Source organism: Vicugna pacos, chromosome 25, assembly GCF_048564905.1.
Source record: "Vicugna pacos chromosome 25, VicPac4, whole genome shotgun sequence".
NCBI classification, from domain to species: domain Eukaryota; kingdom Metazoa; phylum Chordata; class Mammalia; order Artiodactyla; family Camelidae; genus Vicugna; species Vicugna pacos.
In genome coordinates, this window is record NC_133011.1 from 32,227,333 (window position 1) to 32,247,657 (window position 20,325).

Genomic DNA, 20,325 nt, shown 5'->3' on the forward strand with positions numbered 1-20,325 from the left:
GCAACTGTATTTGTGTTTAACAAATTTTAAAGACACCCTTTAGCATATATGTGTTTCACTAATGGATCAAGTGATGACACATTTGGTCATCTGTAGCTCTTCTGCCTCCTTCTCGACTTCCATCACTAGGCTGTAAGCATCTCTGAGATGGGCCCAGGCCTTATTCATCTTTGTCTCTCCAGGATTTAGGACAGTATCAACACAGTCATTCTCAAAAAAAAAAAAAAAAAAAAAAAAAGCATATGGATTCAGATTCTACAATGTTCCAGAGACCTAAAGATTACACACATATGAAATGTTTACAGTGCAGTTCAAGATGATTTAACTGTGCCTGCTGGAAACAACTTGTGAGCGCATTACCTGAACTCTGTCCAAGCTGGATCTACTAAGAACCAGTCTGTGCTCCGACAGAGGATCTGAGGAGTGAAAGAGAGGGTCTCGGGATGGAGCGGGGATTGCCACTCTCATTGCAAGTGCTCCTGCTTGATATTTTCACTTCAGGCTTTGTTCCAATCCAGCTACCTAGGGTTTCAAGGAAAGAACGCTGGAGTCCTAAGACCCATGAGTAAATCCCACCTGCTTGTCCTATAAGGCAGTTTTCTTAACTTCCTTAGATGGCCAGACTTTTAAAAGGGGGAAGGTGGGGAAGAGGCAGCATTTATTAGAAGGGCTTGTATGTAACAGAGCGGGAACTTCAAAGTGAAGAGTTATTGGGAACCCCTCGGTGAAGTATTAGCTCCTCTTCTCAGCTCTCAAGGACCACGTCATGAACAAGCATGTGTCTGTGACTGTGGGCCTAATGTTTTGCCACGACACACTGCTATGACCGTGTAGGTTGCACGTGTTGGGAAGTTTCCAGACTAGTTGATAAATAGCCTCCATCCCATACCATGATCCTAGCCCAAAGCCCCTCATCGTCCCCTGGGGTCTCCACAGGCTTTCAGACGTTCCTGCAACTCTCCAAGACCTGCTCAGATGCCAGTCTTCTGCTCCTGTTCCAGTTGATCATGTCCCTGCTGAGCTGGCTGTTGGCTAGTTTAGACACATGTGCATGTGTGTATGTGTGTATGCGTGCATGTGAGTGTGTCATGGTGTCTCTGTGAATCACTCTGACTTTCTCCTTCATTCTCTCTGCTTCAATGCACAAGAGTTCCACTCTCCTCCAGAATAAGGCTTCACGTGCTTACTCTTGGTTGTTCTTCACTTACAGCCTCGGCTTGCCCAGGACCGTCATGACCTCTCCACGCCCTCATCACATCCTGACCCACACATTTCAGCTCCTATTTCTAGCTGCCAGGTTCATATTCCCAGTGAGAGTTAATCACATTGACCCAGTTAGCTTTTCCATTCAAAGTCACTTGACTGACTACCAGATACCTGGACCTGCCACCAAGATGGCCAGGGGGCAGGGGGATAATGGTTCAGTCTCCTTTGGAAGCGTGTGGGTGTGGTACTGATCTGCATAGAATGGAGAGTTTTGGTGAGCATTAATTCTGAATGAATTCATAGGAGTTCATCTGAAAAGGTCCGGAACATGGTGGAGAGCCCATAAGCCCTTTCTGAATCGGATTCTGTGAAAGCACGAAGCTAGTCAAAGATCAGCCACACCACCTACCACTCGTGACCTCGAGTTTAATGGCGTCTCCGGGCTTTTGGATCTCACACAGCAAAGAGGGGAGGAGCAGGATTTCTGCTTGATGGGATTGCTGTGAGGCTGAAATAAGACATAGTGTGTGTGTGTTGGGGGGGGGTGATGAAGGATTGAGGGCATCACCCAATCCTTACATCAAACACTTCCCAAAAAAAGGAGTTGGGGTAACCGGAAAAAAGAAGTAACTCACGGAGTCTGATGCAAGAGCTTGTGTGGGTGGGAGAGGGACCCTCAGCTGAAGAGACCTGTGAGGTGCTCTCTCAGGAGGAATGCCAATAAATGTGGGTTCCAGCCTAGCTTCATATTCCTATAGGAAGCACCTGAGTGGCTCCGCTTTGCAAGTCTCTTTCCCTAAACCAGTGGCCATGAAACAGGAAGGGGGCAGGGCACAGCCATTCAAGGAATGCGACAGCAATTAACATCAAAATGGTGAAAGATTCAACCCCAGGAGGCCTTGAGGCTCAAGACGATGGGAGATTTGACTTCTAGCAGACCTAGAGCTGCATTATAAGCCCATTGTAATGTAAGCGTGGTGAATAACATGCCCACAGGCACCATGGCAATCCCAAGGCTGGCCACAAAAGGTCAAAGAGTGGGAAATGGCCAACTTCCTGGGAATCCCAGCCCCTTCCCCAGGCTGGTTAGATGGTCCTTCCTCTGATTAGCATATGAAGCCACCAAGCCCATAGAGACTGGCAACACCCCGCCTTGCTGCCGCCCCTCTCTCTCCCTCTTCGGAGACGGCCCTCACTCTGTCTATGGAGTGTGTACCCACTTTTAATTTGAGCACCCAACCCCCACACCACGTGGCTTTTCTCTTGCCTTTCGATGAATCTCTCAGAATAAATCTACCTTCACTCCACCGTGGCTCGCTCTTGAATTCTTTCCTGCGCGAAGCCAAGGACCCACACTTGGCGGGGCACGTCCCAGGGGCTCAGCCGAAGCCTGGGACACGGCCCTCCTCACGCCCCACATCCATTTGTCCTGTATCGGTCATAGCCTTGGGGACAGCAGGTTGAGGAGGGAGGGGTTAGAAGTCACAGCTTGATTTTGTTACAGGTGCAGATCAAATGACATTAAACCAGCTCACTTCCTGACCCATAATAGGCATTCAGTATATTATTATGATGTGCTAGTGCTTTGCAAAGTATGAGCCGCTGGCAGTCTTCCCATATGCCTATTACGTCGCTGACCCTGTACCCCATTCCATAGGGGAGAGGGAAGCATAAGAAATATCCTGCCTTCAGGGCTCGTACAGTCTTGATGAGAAAAAATGACAATACATAACCAAGTGTTTGATTTTATAATACAGATCTCAAGTGTCCAAAGAGATAGTGGAACCCCTTTGAAATAGAGACAGTGGTGAAGATAAAGGAAAGAAAATTCCAAGAGACAAATCAAAGTTTTGTGAGAAAAATAATTTGGAAACAATTGATTTTGTGACTAGATTAGAAAGTGGTTTCCTGTTCCATTTCCTGAGTCTCATACCCATAACAAAAATAGACTTATTTATAAAGCCATTGATCGCCTTGTGTATAGAGAGCTTAGAATATAAAACAGGACGGGTGGGGTGTGTTCCATTTTGACAAATGCAGAAATAATAGGGAAAATGCACTGATCATTCCTCCACTGCTCCCTCTGGATCTTTTCTGTTCTCTCTGACTCCCTGCCTTGCCAGGCAATCTAGTTTTATCCCCATGAATGAAGCAATTTACATGATCTGAGTTTGGCTTTGTTTGTATATTACTGAGAAATCTCCCACACCTTCACCATCAACTATCTTGAACAACATCATAAGGATATTTGAAAATAAATTCAAGAAAAAAGTATCACAAAGACACACCATACACACACACACACACATACACACATCCAAGATCAGACTGTAGTATTAGGGGATAAATTACTGTTCCCACTAATGTAATTGAGGCTGTTAGCCTGTTTGTGAAATGGGAATAGAAACATCTCTTAATGTGATGAAAGGGCTGGACTTTGATTATGCACCAGCCTGTGGATTTCTGCTAGGGCTCTGCCTCACATCTCCACTTTCTATTCTATCTCGTGCAGGCATTTTAATATTGCTGCATCCTCATTTCCTGCAGTGGGAGGCAATTTCATAACGAATGGCCCTTGCAGTGCAGCAAGACCAAGCAAGGATGCCTTGGGCACGACATCCTCAGCAGAGATGGTTGTTCTATAGCTCAGAGGCTAGAGGTGTGGGGGGGGTAGGGGGGGTGTGCACAGGCGCACACGTGTGTTACACTGAAGCATATTTGAAGCTCTTCGTTCAGAGCTAGCTGGTCCAGGAAGAATAATTCTGACCCAGACTGTCCTTTATTTTACCAAAAGAAAAAATAGCCAACTTTCTTCATGCCTTATTCTGGGTATTTTATACCTATTAACTCATTAAATCCTCAAATCAGTTCAGGAAGGTACATATGATTACTATCATCATTTCACAGATGAGAAAACTAAGACACTGAGAAGTTAGGAAAATTGTCCAAATAAAACAGCAGTTACATGCTAACGACAGGATTTGAACTCAGGTGACTTGGCTCCAGAGCACGTACCCCTAATTCCTTCACTACACTGGAAGAAGAGATGGGGGGTGGGGGGAGCGTCTACCCAGATGCCAGAAAGCAGCAGGGTATTCTGAAAAAGCCAATTCAAAATACAATCACAAATTAAAATACTCAGTTTCAAACCCTTGGCTCCAGACAGAATGGCTGCACAGTTCAACCCGACCTGGAATTGCAATTCTAGGCTTTTGTTGCCCCTCTGCCCCACTTCTAACAATGAACTTCCACTCCCATTTGCAACAATGAACTCCCTGCAGGACTGACAAAAGAGCTGCTGTCCCACTGTGTTCTGCGGAGAAGTGACCTCTTCAAGGGTGATGTGGCCCTTTGTGGGTGCTGTGGTTATTATTATTACTTCTTTATGAAGTGTTCATTGTGAACCAGGCTCTATTCTAAGCACTCTGCATGCATGCATTATGTTATTTAAACAACACCACAGCTCCACGTGGATTACTCTTACCATCCTCCCAGTACAGCTGAGAAATCAAAACTCAGTGTTGCGCGTGACATGAGACCTTGCAAGTATAGTCCATTGTTCAGTGCCTGGTGCATAATAAGCCCCCAGAGTTGTAGGTTTGTTATTCTCACCATCATTCTCCTTTCTTATTATTGTATTTTTTTTTAACTACTGCTTTAACTGATTTTTACATCGTTCCTAGGAGAACTAGTCCAGGTTAGAGCTTGAATCCGTGTTTCCCAAACCTAGGTCCTTCGTCGCCCCATACAGCCTCTGTCTCTGTCCAGAAATCAGCAACCAAGATGCGGGAGATCTAAGAGCCAGAATATCTGAATGATGCTTAATGGGTAAAGTGTGGTCAGCAGGGTGTAGAAGAGACTTAGGGAGGTAAAAATAATCTTTTCTATATTCTCTTTCACACTGGAGGACCTAACTATGACCGATGGTCTAAACTTGGGAGAGGCAGGTGTTCAATTCTACTTACGATACATTGTCACATCCATTCTGACCAATAATGGAATGAGATTACCCTGCCTGTGTTTCTGTCCTTGGAAATCCTGAAGCAGCCATCATGAGAGACTTGGGGAAGAAGTTCTGAAAGATCACATCAAGGAAGGGTGAACTTCAACTCCCCCTTTCAAATCTGAAATTCCACAATCCATGAAGACCCCTGCGCAGCCTAGGAAATTTCTCTTTCCTTCCTTGGTTCCAGCTCAGACACCAAATCGAAAGCCTTTTCCTTTGTTCACCTTCCATTCCAGCCCTTCCAAATCTCAGGACATCAGAAATTAACTGATAGATTAATGGTGTTAATGTATCTGCTTTTCAGAGGATCAGTGCTCCTCCTTCTAGTGAAAATAAACAAAATAACCAAAAATCTTAACTGAGGGAACAAAATGTGTCTATTAAAGAAAATTAGAAAACAGAAAAAAAAAGGACAAAGATAATTCACCCATAATTCTTGTTAATGTGTTGATGCATATTTTTCCAGCTCTTTTTGTAATTTTGCCATTGAGAAGAAAAATTCTTGAGATAAAGCTATGGCTCTTAATATAGGAATATTCTGAATAGTAGCAGACTGGAGATTGTCCATACGTTCATCGCAGTATATTAAATATTGAGCACTTAACTCTGTGCCAAGCATTGTATCAGAAACTAGAAATATACAAACAAATAAGTCAGGGTCTCTTCTCTCAAGGTGTTCACAGTCTAGTGCAGGAGACCAACAAGTCAACAGAGCCCAATAAATGTATGTATGTAATAAGGGTTGTGCTAACAATAAGAACATATAGTTTTATTCAGGCTCCTAAAACAGGTAATGGCCGTGATTACACAAATAATGGCCATAATCATAGTAACTAACAGATTTCAAATTTTTTACATTTTTTTTAGCTGGTTTCAACCTTAAGACAACCTCAGGAGTTGGTAAGCATTTTTATTTTTATCTCCATTTTGAAAAGGAAACATGATGTATGTACCCCGAGGTTCACTGCAGCATTATTTACAATAGCCAAGATATGGGAGCACCTAAGTGTCCATCTATAGATGAGTGCATAAAAATGTGAAATACAGACATGATACACACACACACACACACATATTAAAACAATGAAATCTTGCCATTTGTGACAACATGGATGGATTATGCTAAGTGAAAGAAATCGGAGAAAGACAAATACTGTTTGATTTCACTTATACGTGGAATCTTTTTAAAAAAAAAGCAAAATAAAATAAAAATAGACCCCTCAATACAGACAACAAACAGGTGGTTGCCAAAGGGGAGCGATAGTGTGGGGGCAAAACAGGTGAAGGGGATTAAGAGGCACGAACCTCCAGCTACAAAATAAATAAGCCACTGGGATGTAGTACACAGCATAAGGAATGTGGTCAATAAAACTGTAATAACTTTGTGTGGGGACAGATGGTTACTAGACTTACCACGGTGATCCTTTCATAATGCAGACAAGTGTCAACTTATTTTGGAGTACACCTGAAATTAACATCACATTGTACATCAACTGTATTTCAATTATAAAAGAAGATAAGAACCTATACCGGAAAATAATCTAGTATGTATACAATGTATGTAACGGGATCATTTTGCAGTGTACTGGAAACTAACCCAATATTGTAAATCAATTATATTTCAATTTTTAAAAAAGGAAGAAAGGAAGGGAGGGAGGGAAAGAAAGAAAAAGAAAAAGAAAGAAAGGGAAAGGAAACAGAAATAAAATGGAAAGACTGTGGGCTTTGGGGGCAACCAGATTACATTCAACTCTAGATTCTGGCTCTGCCTAGCAGTGTGGCCCTAAGCTGGTCACTTCGGGTGTTCAGCTACCTCTCAGGGTTGCTCCCGGGTTTATAAGCAGTATCTATAATGTGCCTGATACATGGTAAGTATTCCCTAAGACACATTCCCTTTTATTCCCTTTTATTATTGATCAAAGCTCAGAACAAGCCGATGACAGGCCCAAGGTCACACAACCAGGAACCGATTCTCACCCTGGCTTCCTCTGAACCATGCTGGTTATGGCACTAAGCCGATCACCTGTTGTTGGCAACGGACAGCGCCAAAAATAGGGCAGGTCCTGCATATGTATCTAAGCACCTATACAGATGCACTTCCATCTCGTTCTTTGTTTTCTCTCTGCGTCCAGCAATAGAAGGTTAAATAAAAGTTGTCTGATACTTTTCCCTGTAAAACTGCTGCCCACACCCCTGTTCACAGTCCATGATGCCAACACTAGAGGCCACGGTGAGAAGGCACTAACGGGGCTCGGTACACCTGTGGAGAAATCCATCCTAGAACTGCAAAACCAGCAAAGTTACTCTCCTCCCAGGACAGGGTCCATTTCCCTTCCAGGCCGTGAGTCCCATGGACTGAGCTGAAGTGCCCACCTGAGGCCTCTTAAGATACCAGTTTAGCATCTGTTCCAGTTTCACAGGCAATGAGTCCCTTCTACAGAAGATGCTCACCTTCCTTGGCCCCTTCTTAAAACAAAACAGGGCTGATGGAGAAAACAAAGTGCAGTGAGAGAGAGAGAAAATTCTCAGTGGAGCAGGGAGCTGCCTGCTGACCGTGAGTCAGCAGGGTAGCAGCGTTGTGTAACACGAACGGAGGACGCTGAAATGAGCCACAGCCTCTGAGAACAACCACAGAAGCTAGAGCTGCAAGGAACCTTAAAGCAGTCTTTTCCCCTAAAAAGTTAATGTCATCCACAACCAGAAATACGTTTTACAATTGCAACCCAGCACATACACACACATGAAAATAAGTACACAAATACAACCTTTAGGAAATAATTACCATACGTACCATACGTAATGCATTCTAATACTGCCTAGTCTAACCCATTCTATTCTGTTTCCCAATAAATTAACTTCTCAAGACGCTAATGGATCCCAGCATGTCATGTAGACAACATATAACTGACTTGGAGACTATCTCCTTCAGTTGCCTAAGCAATGCCCATGAGAACTCTGATTCACACAAGCATGGGCTACTCTTCAACAATGTCAAAGTCGTTCGGGAAACTTGAGTTTACAGATAATGGCTAAACAATAGTAACACTATTCGCCTACCGCTCTGAGCACGTCCCGTGCTCTGGGCTCGACGCTTGTACCCCCAATCGATGTACTATTCAGTCCTCACAACTATCTTCATATTGTTCTGTCATCACCTCCATTTTACAGATGAGGAAACTGAGGGCTCCCCCAGAAGCTGGTTACTCCTCACAGAAGACCATCTAATCCATTTGGAACTCAGTTGCCAACAGTTGAGAGGATATTGGGAAGCAAGGCTTTGGTTGCATTTGCTTTACCCCTTCCATGTCATTTCACCCTGGCCGTTAAGCGCTTTTTGGTCTTGCCCCTGCTCTCTGTACCAGGAGGTTCATAGGCGTGCAGACCCAGGGCTGGTCCTAGATGAGGGCCCTGATCACACAAAATCTCCCTGGGACCGTATCTTCATGCAGTTCGCGCCTCCGTCTTCAGCCTGTTGGCTTTTGTCATCAGGGTCAAAATTGCGATAGCCACGCCAGGTACCCTCATCTGACCTGACCTGCGTCTAAAGCAGGAAGAGAGGAAAGGGAAGGTCAAGGGCTTTCTTTTCACTTTTTCCTAAGCTGGACAACTTTTTTCTGAAAGACCTCAAAATCCATCTGTTTGCATCTCATTGGCCAAATCCCACTGCCAGCTCACCTGGGACGACCGATCACTGCCTTACCCGCTGATCCCCTATGGTGGGCATTCTGCCACTTGTACAAAGGCCAGAATTCTGTTAGTCAGGGGCCATGGCTATTGGGGAGGCAACTGACAGTGTCTATTTTTAGGGTCTAGATCTTGCTCAACTCGTCTCTCTCCTCACTTTCTCCCAGCGTTGAACTGCTACTCAAATTTCAGTAAACTTTTTTTAAGCTCTCTCTGTGTGCCACATCTGTGAAAGAGAGAGACAGGATGCAAATCCTGCTCTGATTCTAGAGCCCAGGGATTTTCCTCTCCACCACACTGCAGCCCGTTGAAAAGTGCATCGACTCTAGCCTGAGTTGGTGGTTGAACCTAGAGCAGGGATTGACAAATATTTTCTGTAAAGAATCAGACAGGAAATATTTTAAGCTCTAAGGGACATAGAGTCTCGGTTGTAATTCACACATGTAATCTCCTCTGTTGTCATAGCTTGAAAGCAGCCATAGACATGAGTAAGTTTGGTTGTGTCCCAATAAAACTTTATTTATGAGGCCAAATTTGGTTCACAGGCTACAGTCTGGGGACCCCTCATCTACAGTAATTCAGTTACCTTGGCTTAGCTTTGGAGTCTTCATCAATAAATTGACGGTTTGAATTTGATGCAACGCAGGTGACTTTCGACTCAAACTCAACTTGAATTATTGTTCTGAAGCCCAGAAAACATCCTGTTTTACTTATTTTATTAGTAATCGGAAGGATACAATATACAGTTTTATTCAATTAAAATATAAACATAAAAAATTAATATCTGTGCTCCAAAAATTATTTGAAAGAAATAGGCAGAGTAAAGCAAAAAGTTTAGCCAATATAAACTAAAAGCACCAAGAAAGGAAAAGTTTAGCTACATATGTATTTTCACGTTAAGGCTTGTTCGCTTTAGAGTTTGTGCTCTCCTGGATAACCCAACACTTCTTTGAAAATACAGTCTTTCCATTTTTAGCCTCTGTCACCTCTTAATACATAAATTCTGTAATTCTTCTAATCTTTAAACATGGATTCTTGCTTTTAGAGGTTTGTAATTCACACATGGAGAAATCATTGTGAGTAGAATTATTCATTATCAATCTTTAGAAATTCATAAATATTTACTCACATTATAGGACTGTTGTGAGTATTAAATAAGATGATGTATCTGGCACAACACCTGACAGAAAGGAGATGTTTCATACATTCTGATTATTGTTGTGGTTATTAATATTATTCAAGTGATTTTTATTTGATATCCATGTGAGAGGCAATGTCTTATTCATTAGAGCCCTGGTCCTTAGCTGGGGGACAGTGTTGCCTCCCAAGGACTGTATCTAAAAACATTTTTGGTTGTCACAGCTAAGGGTGTTTCCAGCATCCAGTGGGTAGAGACCAGAGATGCTGCTGAACATTCCCCAATGCACAGAACAACCCCCCACAACAAAGAATTACCACTATTTTCGATAGAGCCAAGGTGCAGAACTTTGCATTAGTTACCCCTGTGCCTGGCACAATTCCAAACATAACACAGAGTAGGTTGTCAATAAATGTTCCTGATTGAGTGAATGAATAAATGAATGGATGGAGGCATAAAAACAGTCACCATCAAGACAATATTTTGCTTCTGCCTTCTACTTTGCTAAGGGAAATAGAGTCTATTGATTCCATGATATTTAATTGATATAAACACTGGATTATATGTCTCATGTCAGCTGGGACCCTATATGTATTGTTCAAAGTTAAACGCGTGGCATAGTGATGACATGTAATAGGTGCTCAAAAGACGGTGGATGAGTAACCGAGTAAACAAAGAACAATTGAGGGTAGTTGCCTTTGCCTGTTGTACTAAATTCCTTCATTCAACCATTACTTATGGAACTCAGCCTTGTCCTGCCTCTATCCTTAGAGCTGAAATGCTGCGATTTCCCTCCCACCCTCCATCCCATCCCTCATCCCCACCTTCCCAGAGTAGCTTTGTGTGTCAACATAAAATTTCATGTCATTCTCTGTTTTTCCACAAACAGGGAAACAGTATCTGTGAAACAAACCGCAGCCGCAAAGAACAGCCTTGCTCGCTCAACACTGACAGGCTGTGTGCATTTTGATGGGGTAGAAATAATATGTGGAGATAATTATGCCGAAGAATCTGAGGCAGAAAATGCAGGCATAGCCGCCCGCTGAACACATCAGCACCCAAGAACCGGAGAATTCTGCTGAGCTCCAGGCAGCAAAGGAGACTTCAAGCCCCCAAGGGATGAAATGAGTGTTGTTTGTTGATGGAAGAGGTAGTTACTACAGAAGGTTTTTTGTTTTCTGGGTTTTGTTTTTGTTTTAAGCCACGGCCTTAAAGGAAGAAAGAAAGACATTTGGAAAATGGTCAACTGTAAAATCTCCCATCTGGGAGATTCTTGCCTGGGAAATATTAATCTCAGATTTATTAACCCTTGGATGCCTACAGATATACTGGAATTCAAGAAGTTTATGCAATGTAATTTTTCAGATCTCTGTTTTTCTCTAGACATCTGTCATTAGATTCATGATCGCCCCAAAAAAAGTTAATAAGCACTTAAGCACTGTGCTAGAATCCTTTAATTATATTAATGTTTTTGACTACTTAATACCTGCCAAATGCTGCTCTTAAAAATTGTGCATATATTTTCTCCTTTAATTGGAAAAACAATCCTATGGATTATTGGCCCCATTTTCTAAGTGAGGGGCTGAGGCTTAAGGAGGTTATCGACTTGATTGAGCGTGGAAGCCAGAAACTCAGCAGTTGCAATCCCAACTCCTACATCCGCTGCTCACTGTTGACATGGGTGAACTTCACCCAGACAACTGCCTATATGGCTTTTGGTGAATTATTTAGCTCCTCTGATTCTCAGGTGCTTCACCTATAAAAAGGAGTTAGTAATGATCGCCATTCCATCAGGTTATCATGAAGATTACACATAAAAAGTAAAGCATAGTGTGTGTCACATACAAAGTAGGAAATAAATGTTAACTACAATTATATAGTCTTACTACTTAATTTTCTACTACTTCACTTTACAGATAAGGAAACCAAAGCCGAAAGAGGGGCACGACTTTCCCAAGGTCACAAGTCCAGATGAAGCCCATTCAAGGACTGAATCTCGAGTCGTCCGCCTGACAATTAAAGGTGATTTCTGCTGCCCTTCATTTCATCCAACATCAGGAAGAAATCCTTCTGCTCTCATGTGACAGGGGCCGTGCAGAAGGAAGCAAATCTAAGGGCAATAGGAAAAGCTGATCCTCAGTCCAAACATTACAAATATTTGTAAACCATTTGAAATGGCATTAAGCAGTTACACTCTTATTTTCTTTTAATTTTGTTCACTGGAGGTTGATCTGAGTGAAATCATGAAAGGGAAGAGAAGTAAGGTAAGGGAGAGAGAGCATCGGGGTTCTGCCTCTTTACCAGAAAAATCCTGCCAAAATCACTACCTAGATCATTCTCTCTGCAGAAGAGCATGAATGGATCATGCAGTCATGGGTTTTAAAATTAGGCATTGGGAGAAACTGCAAAATATTTTTAGAGCGCCATTAATGTTTGCCATTCGTCAAAAATAACATCTTGGAGCAATGTAAAGTATGTACTAAATTTGTTCAAATTTCAGTTTATCCTTGTACTAAATACTATGTAGCAATTAAAAGTTACATTAAAAAATGGTTTAACCAATGATAAATGTTAGAGAGGGTGTAGAGAAAAGGGAGCTCTCCTACACTCATGATGGGAATGTAGTTTGGTATAGCCATTATGGAAAACGGTACGGAGATTCCTCAAAAAACTAAAAATAGACTTACTATACGATCCGGCAATCCCACTCCTGGGCATATATCTGGAGAAACTCTAATGCAAAAAGATACATGCACCCCAGTATTCATAGCCGTAATTTTTGCAATAGCCAAGACATGGAAACAATCTAAATATCCATCAACAAATAACTAGATAAAGAAGTCGGGGTACATTTATACAATGGAAAACTGCTAAGCCATAAAAAAATAATGCCACTTGCAGCAACATGGAAGGACCTAGAGATTGTCATTCTAAGTGAAGTAAGCCAGAAAGAGAAAGAAAAATACCATATTGTATCACTTGTATGGTAGAACCTAAAAAAAGACAAATGAACTTATTTACAAAACAGAAACAGACTCACAGACATAGAAAACAAACATGGTTACCAGAGGGGACGGGGGTGGGAAGGGATAAATTGGGAGCTCGAGATTTGTAGACACTAACTATATAGTATCTATACCTGTATCTATAGATCTGCATATATCTACTAAATATAAGATAGATAAACAACACAGTTATACTGTACAGCACAGGGAACTATGCTCAATATCTTGTAGTAACCTATAATGAAAGAGAATATGAAAACAAATGTATATATGCGTATGTATGATCGAACTGTTATGCTGGACACAAAAAATTGACACAGCATCGTAAACTGACTGTACTTCAATTAAAAAATAATAAGAAAGAAAGAAAAGAAAAAAGTTTTATACAATATTAATACAAAGGGTTATAAAATAATATATGCGGCATATCTTTAATTTTGCCAAAGAGTCATATATGTGAACACACACATAAAAAACCCAGGAAGGTCAGACACCAATGAGTTAAGTCTGGTTATCTCCAGAAGGTGGCATTACCCGTGCTTCCCTTTCTTCTCTTGTGCTTTTTTGTATTTCCTATGTTTTTCACAAGAAAGAATTATTACTTTTGTTATCAGGAAAAAAAAAGGAGTTTTTCCTCCTAATTTACCAAAATAATGTACCTGCTGAGCCAAGCAGCTGTTAACTCACTCAAGAGTGGAACTACCTTTCAGTGCTTTTCGTCTCTATATGCCTGTGGATTCATGAAATCCACCCAGAGAGAGCAGGGCTTTTGCCTTCTCCTAAAATGATAGGTCTAAAAATAATACCCTGCAGAGTTCAGATTTCACATGGGACAAATGCCAGCCCTAAATTTAAGAGGAAAAATCACCTGGTTGTGAAAAATGGTACAAACACAGGCCGTGCCAGGTGCTGGATGAGGCCATGACACCCACCCAAGAAGGCACATCTGGAGCCTGGCAAAAGGTCAGAAGCTCAGGTGTGCTTTGAGACAAGGGAAAAGAACACAGGAGAAGGTGGACGAGAACTAGCAAAGAGAAGAGGGAGGGCCTGGGACCCTCACATGTCACTGTCTCCCGGTTACTGTGAAGGAGACCCAGTTTTCCCATAGATAAATTCTCCAATCCCCTGCCTAAGAGAAATAAGCCTGGCTTTCATCATCCTCACAACTGAGCCGGTAGTGGACTGAGGTCTCACCGTTTAGGATGAAAGCGTTCACATTACTCCCCTTGTCTCAGACCAGCACCTCTGAGTTCAGCCGAGCATGATATTCCAGAGTTACATCCCTCCGGTTAAAGACCCCCCCAGAGAGCTTACAGCCAACTTTCTTGTGCTAGAAAGGAGGGGAATGAAACAAACCCAAATGCTTCTTTTAAAAAGAAAGGAAAATATCTTCCTGTTTTCCAACCAGGCTACCTGCAGCTTTTACTTCCTGAGGCTTTCCAGCCAAGGTTCAACGGCACAAATTGACTTTTTTCTTGGCTGCCTCTTCTACGGACACATAGTGTTCAGCTTTCTCTGATGTGATCCCCAAGAAACCACTCACTCATCTGCTTTTCAGCTTCTGAACTTTGATTGGCATCTCTGTGTCATCTCTGTTTATGTTCTCTTAGTCCTTCCCAGGACAGATCATTTTTTTTTTTAGTGGTCACCGTGACAGTGTTTCACCCACCATATTTAAACAGCTCATCCTCCCGCTTTTATGTATAAGAAAAACATAATAGCACTTATATCATTCACTTTTTAAATTAAATTTATGAAAATTAAGTTGAATGAGATCATTCAGTGTTTGTCAAAGTTCAGTCATTAGGGTAATGCCTCACAGCTTTTCATTTTTTCCTAAATATTTTCTTTAGATTTTTCTATAGGTTGACTTGTGATTTTTACTTAATTAAAAGTATTTTAAAAGGAAATTTTATTAGATAATCACCAATAGAAAGTCAGTATATAATTATTAAACCAAAGAACATATGGTCACTTACTGACGAGTATCCTTTCCCCTCCCATCGCTTGGATGTGTCACACTTTAGGAAAAAATATGACAATAAAATATATTGAAAACAGTGCCTGGTTATGGGAAATAAGTATTATGTTTTTGGGGACATTATTATATTGAATGCTCATAAGCTATCAGACAGGTTTTACTCTCTTTATTTTATAGACAAGAAAGCTGAAGCCCAAGGAGGTGATGGAATTTGGAATGGCCAGAAAGTAGTGGCAATGGAATTTGAAGTTCTGACTCCAAAGGTTCAGAACTCTGGGGGCACAGAACGGAAACGCCTGTGGGGAGCAAATGCTTCTCCGCAGGGTGAAGAGGAGAGTGAATGACCTCAACTTCGACGAACTCTCCTCCGGAGAAAGGCTGCCTCCACCCTCAGCCACTAGTGTAGACTCCACCAAGACAGAAGAGACTCACAGCTCGTCTGCTACGTCTCCCTCAAATGGCAGGTGCAAAATAATAATAATAATAATAATAATAATAATAAAAGTCAGAGAGGGGATGTGACTTGCCCAGGGTCACACAGCAGTTACCACCTCAGCCGCCACTGGAATCTCTGTTTCTTGGCTCCAAGGTTTCTGTTTGCTTTCGTTTGTTTGTATTTTCTCACTGCTTTTTACTGCTTTAAATACCAGTCAAAAGTTGGATGACCTGGTCCCTGTCCAGACTGCCGCAAATCAGCTCTGTGACCTTGGGCCGAAGTCCAATCTCTCTTGGCCAATCTAGGAATAATGGTATCTGCCCTACTGGCCCAGGTTTGTTGAAAGTGAATTCACATAATGGACTGGAACTTACTTCTAAAAGTTGAAAGGGAGATGAAAAGAAGGAAGGAAGCAAGGGAGGGAGGGATGGAGGGGAAAAAAGGAAAGGAGAGAGAAAGAGAGAAAGAGAATGGGTTATCATTACCACAAATATACCTATTTTCATTTTTTATTAGCTTAATGCCAGTCTGGTCAGGGTGGTGTTGATACTCGAAATAACCAGATGAACAGCATCCCCGCCTGGGTATGCTGGTGAGCCAAAGAGGTCAATGTGCCAAATTCTGCTCAAAGTAGTGAGATGCTGCTGAGTGAAGTGCTTTCTGATTATTTCAGACCTAAATTCTCATAATCTTGCCTCCTGCCACCACTGTAGTGTTCAGGCGATACACAGCGTTTAGTGCTGGAAGGAAAGGCCAGCTGTGTGAACTCTGCCTTTGAGGGCGGGGTTGTCTTGCACGAGCCTCCCAGAAGCTGTGGTTCACAGTGTTATTTCTCAGAAAGCCCCCCATTCCACGTAACGGCACAGCGGGAGCTTAGCTGAGGTCCAGTTCGCTGTGCGAGGGTCAGAGTCAGGGTCCCTCTTAGACGCCACCTCGTCAAATACTTGGGGTTGCGTAACTTTTATTCGTTCTCTTTCACTTTTTTCTCTTCTAAATTCTAGTCCCAAGTATTATTCCATCAACTCTTTCTATAATTTAATTTTCATATACATGCATCATACAATTTGCCTTATTCATCATGAAGTCATTTCATTCTCATTTCTTTGGTAGTGCAGTTTAAGTGACATTTTGGCAACCTAATAGTTACACCAATGCAGTCTCTTTTGAGCAGTATTAAAATACCACGTATAATTTACCTAAAGAATATGTTTCACCAGCCAATTAATGTTCTTAGGTCCATGGTCACAAACCCTACAGTTAAGAGGATTAAAACTGAGTTTCTCACTTTTGGGGGTGTTGACTGGACCCTCCAGGAAGTGAGGCTGCACCAGAGTTAGGAATGCAAGAAGGTTATTTAGGGTGACGCCTGTGAAGGGTTAAAGGTTGGAGAGCAAGACTGGGCAGAGGGAACTGAAGATTCATGGTGCAGATGTGATAAAGCCTGAGCCAACCCACAGGACATTTCAGGACAGTGATTGCACATGACAGGAGCTCCACGTCAGGCAGGAACGGCCAGGCCCTGGTATGCCCACCGTGCCCAGTTACAGACTTGGCAGATCCTGGAGGTACAGGTGACTGGAGGTAACACTGTGCCACAGAGAATACAAGGGAACGTATGTTTGTAAATTGCACACTTTAAAACACAAGTAATTTAACTAGATTTTCAAGCAACTAATTTTAGTCTTCATACGTCCTTTCTTATATCACCCTGATATGAGAACTCTGTAAGCCCAGTTCATTCTGATCAGCCTCGGAGCTCACCTAGGAAACATGATAACCCCAAGTCGCTGAAGAGAATACACATAAGTGATTACTCCTGGGTCCAGGTTTTCAGACCAAATCCTCACCTGAAACTTGATCTCCCGAGACAGGAACATCTTCAAGATGAAGATGCAGAACCAGATGGCAGGTGACTTTCTGAGAGGAATCAAATGTTCTTCCGTGGCCAGGACACAATTCTGAATCTCTTTCCCTGGACACTTTCCGTAACATACATCTTATCATATTTACTTTTTTTCTTATCTAAAAGTGTGCAGTGGGTTGAATGGTGGCCCCCAAAAAAGATATGTCCATGCCCCAGCAGCTGTGCATGGGACCTTGTTTGGAAAAAGGGTCTTTGCAGATGTAACTAAGTTAAGGATCTCGAGGCGTGATCATCCTGGATTACCCAGGCAGGTCCTGAGTCCAATGACAAGCATCCTTATTAGGTCAGAGGAGAAGAGAGAAGGCCACGTGGAGACAGAAGTGGAGGTTACAGTGATGCTGTTCTGGAGCCACAGAAGTCGGAAGAGGCAAGGAAGGATTTTTCCCTAGAGCCTCTGGAGGGAGGGTGGCCTGCTCACACCTTGATTTTGGACTTCTGGACTTCAGAACTGCAAGAGAATCCATTTCTGTTGTTTTAAACCACCCAGTCCATGGTCATTTGTTATGGGCACATTAGGAAGCCACTGGAAACTAGTACAGGATAAGACCCCAGATCTGACAGAAAAACGATTGGGTGGTAAAATCCAGTTCCTGAATTAGAAACACAGACTTGGGCAGCCCCTCTGTGCAAACTCCTAAAGTGAGTCTCAGAGGTTCTTACTTCTGAATCCAGCACCTGGGATTCAGCAAAAAGAATCTATCCCATGGTCTTGAGGCTGGACACAGTCACTCTGCGTCAAAGCACAGACATGTGGTCTCCATCAGCAGAAAGTCTGAAAACCCAGCAGCGGGAAATGGCTGCTACCTCTGTGCCTGGGGATAAGGGACCCCTAGCAGGCCAGGGACACAGAGATTAACGAAATGTAGCTTTCTCTGGAGTTCTTGGTGAAGGTACAATAAAGGTCCACAGAGCTAGCTTTGAAGTGAGCAGTCAAATGGGCAGTTCCGTTAGGAGGAATGGGCCCTTCCTCTGAAGCAGAAAAATAAATCCCTTAGCAAGAGCCCCAGGAAAGCTTATTACTTTCATAAAATATTTTTTCTTTCCTTCTCCATGCTTGGTAAAGATTAAAAACAGAAGACAAATGGCACTTCATTGCTTGTTTTCATGTGTGTGAACCAAAAGAGAAAAAAAAAATCTGTAAAGATTCAATTAAAAAAGTCAATAAAGTTTCTAAAAGGACTATGTAATCTGAAGTTCCCTGGAACAGAATCGCAATTTGGGGGTGATACCCAGAAGGCCTGCAGAATGACTAATTAAAGAAATGGGCTAAAAAGGAATCACACGTCCCTGAGGTGGTTCTGAATCATCGAGTCTGGGGGCTGGAGAAGGACACAAGGGATCATTTTCTCATCTCCCAACTCGAACACTAAACCAGAAGGAGCCTCGTCTGTTCTTTTCCATCAGCCTCCAGAAAAGAAAAGAATGTCCATTCTCCCTTGATACGGCAGCCAGTCAGTGAGTCACAGAGTCAATATTGAGCATTTATTTAGCACCCCGTTCGATATTAATTGGAAAGAATAAAATTGTTCTCGGTGTGACTTGGGTAGGCAGGCGCGACGAGGCATTCTGGGAATCCAGCTTAGTAAAAATTCTCTAGCCTTAGTCCTTGCTGTTCCGGCTTTTATGGGATTTTTTTAGCCTCCATCCCCTCATCGGTAAAATGGGGATAAAATATTGCCTACCTGACACAGCTGATGAGAAGATTACAAGAACAACACAGACTTTTAAATCAGACAGCCTTGACCAGGACTTAGATCCTAGGTTTGCTCTTTTATTATCTGTGTGATATGGTCACATCTCTGCATACCTCTAGGCTAGGTTTCCTTGTCTGGAAAATAACTGAGCCAAGTCCCATAAAGGGCTGTTGTGAAAAGCAGAGCCAACTTACACAATACGGTGCACATACATCTCATACATGAGTTATGGTCACTACTGAAAGCATATCATGAATGTGAAGTTCTTAATTTGAGGAATCCCTTGCTCCGTCCAAGGCTTCCACTGCAAGCCCGTGGAACTATATTGAGCAGTCCCAGTGCAGTTGGATATCAACATGAATTTTCTTCGCTCCAGTGGCTGCCCCTTCCTCCCTCCTCAGCTCTCGCCGCAGCAGGGCACCTGAAAGCCTCTTGCTGCTGGCATCCTCAGGCTGATCTGACAAAGCCTGAGCTGGGGCAGCAGCCGCCTGGCTGTGATGCAGAGGAAACTCGCACACTTTCGGATGCCAAACAGCGGAAGGATAAGGCAGCAGCACCACTAACCTGGAAGGTCTTTCCTGCTCTCTTGCACCTGCTCAGGTAGACTCAGGCCGGATTCACAGGTCCACTGTCTAAGCAGAGTATGAGAGCTGCTTTCCTGGGAGCCTGTGGATGATACACACCCCACCGCCCACACACAGCAAAGATACGTCCCTGCTTGTCAGGGGTTGCTGGTGAGTTGCCCACATGACCCTGTTCCAGCCATTACAGTACAAGAGCCAATAGGTCTGCCGTCTGTTCACCAAAATGCAGCATGGAAATGAGGAGGTGAGGGCTCTGTTGGCAGGATGATAAATCTATTTATGTCCCCTGACACCAGAATCCCCAACCAGCGTCTCTATCGGCTTCTCCTAGGTCATTTCTGCAAGCCTAGACAGCTGTCACACAGAGTGTCCCCCGGACAGTTATTCCTTGATCAGCTGAAACATGTGATACCCTTTTCTCACATTTTCTAGCAAGCAAGGCACGGGTGGTCGACCAGACAACACAGAAAGACTTGAACTGGCAGCTGCTGTCTACAGAGTTGACCGGTTTCTTATGTGAATTTCTAAGATAATAGTGGTAATCAAATAAACGGTAAGAAGTCTAGGACAACACTGCGTCCTGGTGTACCAGTCTTTGTTTTGTCTTTTACTAACCATCCCCACGTGATTTTCTTGGACTGAAAGCCATGGCCATTTCTCTAGTTAC

The 20,325-nt window shown here is 42.8% G+C and overlaps 1 long non-coding RNA gene across 1 annotated transcript; it reads left to right on the top strand.

The window, feature by feature from the left end:
* The first annotated feature begins 15,313 nt into the window (after nucleotides 1–15,313).
* Nucleotides 15,314–18,559, top strand: LOC140689159 (uncharacterized). Its single transcript, XR_012064038.1, has 2 exons — nucleotides 15,314–15,484; nucleotides 18,444–18,559. It is a non-coding gene; the product is annotated as an uncharacterized lncRNA (long non-coding RNA).
* Nucleotides 18,560–20,325: the final 1,766 nt, after the last annotated feature.